The following is a 5899-nucleotide window of genomic DNA, read 5'->3' as shown; positions in this document are numbered from 1 at the left end:
AACCGCATTCTCTAAAAAATGAATGGGAAACTTATCCTAACTGGGGGAAGCTAAGGAATAGTCTGGCCCTAGGAAATTCTTCAGGAAAAGTTCAGTGGGTTGAAAAGGCTTATTTTTTTTTTTAAGAACATTTATTTGTTTATCTATTTGTTGTGATTTGGGGGCTGCTGGGTCTGGGACTTGAACCACAGTAGACCATGTAGGAATCCAATGCCTCAACCACCATGCCACCTGCCAGCCCAAAAAAGGTTTAATTTGTGTGATACAAGGGGCATGGGGTACTTAGGGAGGAAAGACCCAGTCTCAAGCTCAAAGCTTTGTCACGTGGAATTAATCCGTCAGTTCTCTGACGGGTTCGCCATAAACGGATGTCATATGTACATAGAAAAGGCTCCTGGCATCCTGGACGCCAAGATTGGGCCTATGGCCAGGGACCATCTCTGCCTACACTTTCGGGCCCTGCCCCTGGGCTGCTAGCAGGGCCGACAGGGCTATTCCATGGGTCTGGTCCCCATGGCTTCGCTCTGCTCAGGAGGTCAGGATGTGATCATGTGGCCAGGCCTCTGCTTTTCAGCCCCACAGTCCGGTCCATTCGGCAACATGTTCCTGGCCTGGCCAGGCCAAGAGCTAGAGCTGGTTTTGGGGGCAGGGGAAGAGGGAGATGGACTGGCTTCTCCCCTCCCCACACTGTGCCATTTAAGCCACTGCTTCAGAGTAAGGGAGGACTTCGAAGAGCATTACAAACTATATGGGGACAGTGGGATCCAGAGACAGAACAGGAGGGGGTCAAGTGTACAGCTTGCTAGGGAGCCTAGAGCACAGAGCTTACACTTGGCAGGGCCCCTGGAAAAGGAAACTCAGCCTGGCCCATGTCTGTCTGAATATGAAAAAATGCTAGGGTCCAAGGAAAGTGGGGGCTGGGAATAATAACCCCAGTAATAGGCAGCAGTCACAATCTCCCCTCCCTAACCACTGGGGATACCTGCCCGCCTCCCCTTGACCTGCCTTTCTTGCTGAGGCTGCTAGAGCCCACTTTGCCACTTTCAGAGTAGAAGCAAATTACGTTTCTTTTCATTTGCCAAGGACTTAAAAGCACCTGGAGTAGCCCTCTGCAAATGACTCCGGGAATCTGGCAGGATAAATACCCCAGCTTCCCCGTGCTCCTGGAGGCTAACGCGTGGACCCGTATTCTAGGCTGGCTCCGCAAATCGCCCGCGGAGGCCGGGGACCTGCTGCTGCACCTACTGGTTGCTCTCCCTTTGGCGTGTCACTTACCCGCCCTCCACCTTCACTCCCCAGATAAACTCGCTGTGTGCATCCTTATCTGCCTGGCGGGCATCTGACCCAGCAGTGAGGCCACTCAGGGCTGTATCCAGAGGGGGTCAACCTGGGGCGAGCCCGGAGTCCCCTCCCGACCCAGGTGCGGTTCCCCTGTGTGAGCACCTGCATCTCCTTGGGAACCCTCTTCCCACCACTTTCTGCAAAAGCCTTTCGACCAAGTTTAAAATAGATTTCTCCTTTATGAATTGGCCGTCTGAGGAATTCTCCTTCAGTGGTTAATTCAATCTTAATAGAAGCTGATTTTTTTTTCTCCCAGAAGAAAAGGGAACAATACATCTTTAGAACGGGTTTATAAGTGTCATGATTTTTCTGCTAATTTACGCTGCATTCTCTGCTTTAAAATGGGAAATTACCTCATTGTGTCTCTGAATATCCTCCGTGCTTGGGCCCGAAATTAAGCTCGCCGTAGAGAAGCCTAAATGACCACAATTTGCTGTGTGAAATGCCCTGATTACAAGTGCAATCCCGAGCAATCCCCAGCCCCGTGCAGCCTGGCTCCCTGGCTGATTGGCCTTCCTCCTCGGCTTTACCAAATACACCTGGTACCTGCCACGGGGCGGGGGGCAGCGGCTGGGAACTCACTCACCAGGCAATGATCCAGCTCCGTCCCACAAATGCTCCCTGTTCAGCCACCAAAACATGTTGGAGAACAGGGCGGGCCCACAGATAAACACCAGGCCCTCCTGGCCACATCTCACAGTGTGACATGCTTTTCACACCTCAGTGACGTCCTGTCTGTCCCTCATTCTTATGAGGTTGCTCTCTGGGCACTCCTCAGTCTTAGTTTCCCTTGAGAAGAGTTGATGTTTCCAGGTGCCAGACCCTTAAGGGCCTGCATTGGTATAGAGGGCCTGGAATCAAGTTCCTCGAGTTCAAACTCAGGCACTGTCACTTACTGTCTGTGTGACCTTGGGTGTGTCTCCATGTTCCTGAGGTGTAAAATGGATACAGCGGTAGAATATGCAGTGACAGAGGTGTTGGGAGGGTCACTGGAATACAGGTAACTAAGTAGCCCTGTGAGTGCAGAGGAAGTATTAAGGGGCCAAGATCTGACATAGTCACGTGAGCCAGAACTTTGTTTTTCTGTAACATACATGGGTATCTATTTCAAGTTTCCATGTGTGGTAGAAAGTTCTTGTTTGGGGGAAAGTAAGTTAACATAGGAAGATCAAGAAGCTGAGGTTGGCTCAACACAACTGTCTCCTGTTCTCTCAGAAGCAGACAGCCTGCTCCCTGCCTTAGGTTGACAGGTCCGGGTCCTGACCCTGAGTCGTGGGTGCCCCAACCCAAGCACCGGCCTCTGCCTGGGCTCGTATTCTTGGGGTGCAGCCCATTCTCCACCCAAAGGACCAGTAGTTCCTTGGCCTTTTCGTCATGCCAGCGGCTTCACCTCCGAGATCCTGCCTGCTCAGCTCCCACACTCCAAGCCTTCTAGAGCAGCGAAGAGCAGGTTCACCCCAAAGCTGGCCTTGCAGCTAACCCACCAAAGCTGAATCCCGGCCGCGGACTCAGCAAGCCCCAGAGTGGGGGTTTAGCTCGTTTGTGAGTTCCCTGGAGCTACTACAAGAAAGTAGACATCACAAGCTGAGAGGCCTAAACGACAGAAATGTATCGTCTCAGAGATCCGCAGACAGGGGGCTCGAGGTCAAGGTGTCGGCAGGGTCGGTTCCTGCTAGGGCTGTGAGGGAGACTGCTCCAGGCCTCTCTTATGGCTTCCGGCGGTTCCCCAGCCGTCCTCAGCATTCCTTGGCTGGTAGGTGTTTCGCCCCGACATCTGCCTCCATCTTCACATGGCATTTCGATGCCATCTCCCCGTTTTACAAGGACACTAATCATGATGAATTAGGGCCCACCCTAATGACAGCATTTTAACTTCATTACCCAAACGAGGTCATATTCGGAGTTACTTGGGACTAAGACCTCAACCTCTGGGCTTTAGGGGACTACCTCACCCGGTAACTCCCAACCCCTTCTTATTTCCGAGATAGGGATGCGGGTGGCTAAGGGGAAAGGGTTTGTAGAGCTCAGTGAACAGCTCAGTCACGGAGGTGGGACTCTAGCTCAGGGCTCGCACGCCCATGTTCCAGCCCTGACCCCAGGACTGTACTAGCCTGGGAGAGGTTCCAGATGCCTAAAGGAAAAGACTTGGCTGTGACCCAGTAGCTGACAGGGACAGCATCTCTGACAAGTCCCATTCAGACCAGAGCTGGCTCACGCACCCCAGCTTCCAGCTGAGTGTTCCTAATGGTCAATCAGCCTGCACCAAAGAGCTTTTTAACAAACATCATTCATCTTGTTCCAACGCCAGCGACGGGCCTGGCTCACACACGAGGAACGCAAACCCTCAATGCAGCATTAAAATGATTTTAATGCTCACCACCGGGTGCCAAAGATTGGGGCTCCCGTCTCCACTGCATCTTGACGTGGAAGTTGGGATCCTGAAAGGCAATTTTGTTAATGCTTCTGGGAGGAGCGTGCAGGTCTGGAAACTCATCCATCATCCTAACACGCTTCAGGATGGGCTGGGAAGATAAAGCTTTCATCTTCTCTGCCAGGCGGAGCCTCTTCAATTAGGCTCTGAGGGTGAGGGGAGGGTGGGAGCAGGGATAGGCACCCTGAGGGTGGAAGGAGGAGACAGAAATTCCTCCCGTGCAGAAGGGGGCTGGGGGGTGGCTGGCATGACCTAGCCCTACCATCTAGAAAAATAAGGAAGAGCAGTATGGAAATGAGGAGTGAGGTCTCCCCAGTTCTGGAGGGGGAAGTGCAGGGTCTGAGAATGGGCAGAAAAGACAGGAAATGGCAGCGACAGGAAGGGTCCCAGGTTCTGTAGCGAGGAGAGGGAGACAGCTTCATCTCTGCTGAAGGGGAGCTCTGGCAGGCAGGCTGGCTGGGAAGGGAGGATGCCTACGCTGGGTGGACAAACATGCGTTCAGACCCTCTGCCATCCCTTCCTCAGCTCACAGGCCTGCCGAAAAGCCCCATCTCTCGCACAGTTCCTGCCAGGAAGCCCCATCAGGCATCACAGCCTACCACCACCACCTGCAAACAGACCCCTAACCTCCCCATTGAGTCCCCGAGATGTCCATGGAAGGCGACAAGCAGAAGCCTTCTCTCTTATTTACTCTCCACCTGGCAACTCTTGTTCCTCTAGGAACAGCCCTCTCCAGGGTGCAGGCCAGAGGACAAGGCCAGGCCCCAAGGGAGGCTACCCCAACTGGACTGCTGGTGGGTCTGGAACAAGCCAGGAGGACTCCCCAGAAGACTGGTCAGGTAAAAAGCCAAACGTCCCTGCATTTGGACTTGGGGTAGGGTGTTCCTACCACCACTTATGTCTTCATCCTGACACACTATCACTTGCCATAGCCAGACTCCCCCAGTCAATTGATTATTGATCAGTCTGCCAATAAGTCAGCTAGGGATTTACTGAGCAGTATCCACTAGGTGCTTAATCGGCCTTGCTCTCTGCCTGTCAGCCAAGACATATTTATTGAAACTCTCCAGTAACAACAGTAATAACAGCAGCTGCTGTTTACTGAGCACTTACTATGTGACCTAAATGCTTACGTGTACTAATTCATTGTCTTTCTCACCCACTCCACCTTCTATCTCTCCCTGCCTCCCTGCTCAGTGTTCCGGCAATGCCTCTCTGCCCACCACCCTCTCACACCCATGCTGCTTCCTGGTCCAGAATGCATCTCTCATCCATTCTCAGTGGACCATCTTCTACTCTTTCTATAGATGTCCATGTAGGGGTTAGCTCCCCAGGAAGCCCACCTGAGCCCCAGCTTGAGTCCCTCCCGCATGTCCCCAACTGCACCTAGCTGAGAGTGCAAGTAGGGTCTTAGTATCCCCATGGCTTTACCCATGGCAGACATCACTAATGGATCACGGGACCATTTCTAGGAAATGTCTGTGAGTGCCAGTGCAGAGCTTAGCATAGTACGCAGCTCACAGTACCATGTTAGGACTACTGCGTCATCCTGCCCCTGCCTGCTCCCTGCTCCAGCAAGCTCTTCACTCTGTCACCAACTTGGTGGGGAGATGAGGGGTGGAAGGGGTGGCAGGGGTGGAGGGAGGAGAGAGGCCAAACAGATAAAGGTCAGAATAAGAAGACAGGAGTCATTTCCAAAGAAGAACGTGAACTAGTAGAAGCAAGGGGTGCAAATGGCCCATGTCCTCATTAGGGGAGAGTATCTACCTATGCCCGGTGAGAACAAGAGGTGGGTCCCTTGGAAGGCTGGGCCAGGAGGCCGGCATGCAGCTTGCGGTTGGGTGGCCCGTTTCCTAGACCCTAACCACTAGCACTTCTAGGTCCCGTCTCATCCACTCAGAGCCACGCAGCGTGCTTGGCCTGCAGGAAAACCACCAGGCGGAGTCGATGTTATTACCTGTTTTACCAGTAGGGAGACGGAGGCCCTTCTCAGACATCAGTGCGCCCCACAGCCCCTGCGTAGAGAGGGTGGCACTGAGATTCTCCACTCCAAACTCCTCTTCCTCATAGCACACCCTGCCCTTCTGCCCCACGATTGCTGGTGTTTGAAGAACACGATGTCGTGTA

This window comes from Tupaia chinensis, unplaced genomic scaffold, assembly GCF_000334495.1.
Source record: "Tupaia chinensis unplaced genomic scaffold, TupChi_1.0 Scaffold000604_1, whole genome shotgun sequence".
Classification (NCBI taxonomy): Eukaryota; Metazoa; Chordata; class Mammalia; order Scandentia; family Tupaiidae; genus Tupaia; species Tupaia belangeri.
The sequence above is the reverse complement of the archived record's forward strand: the minus strand, read 5'-3'. Positions refer to the sequence as shown.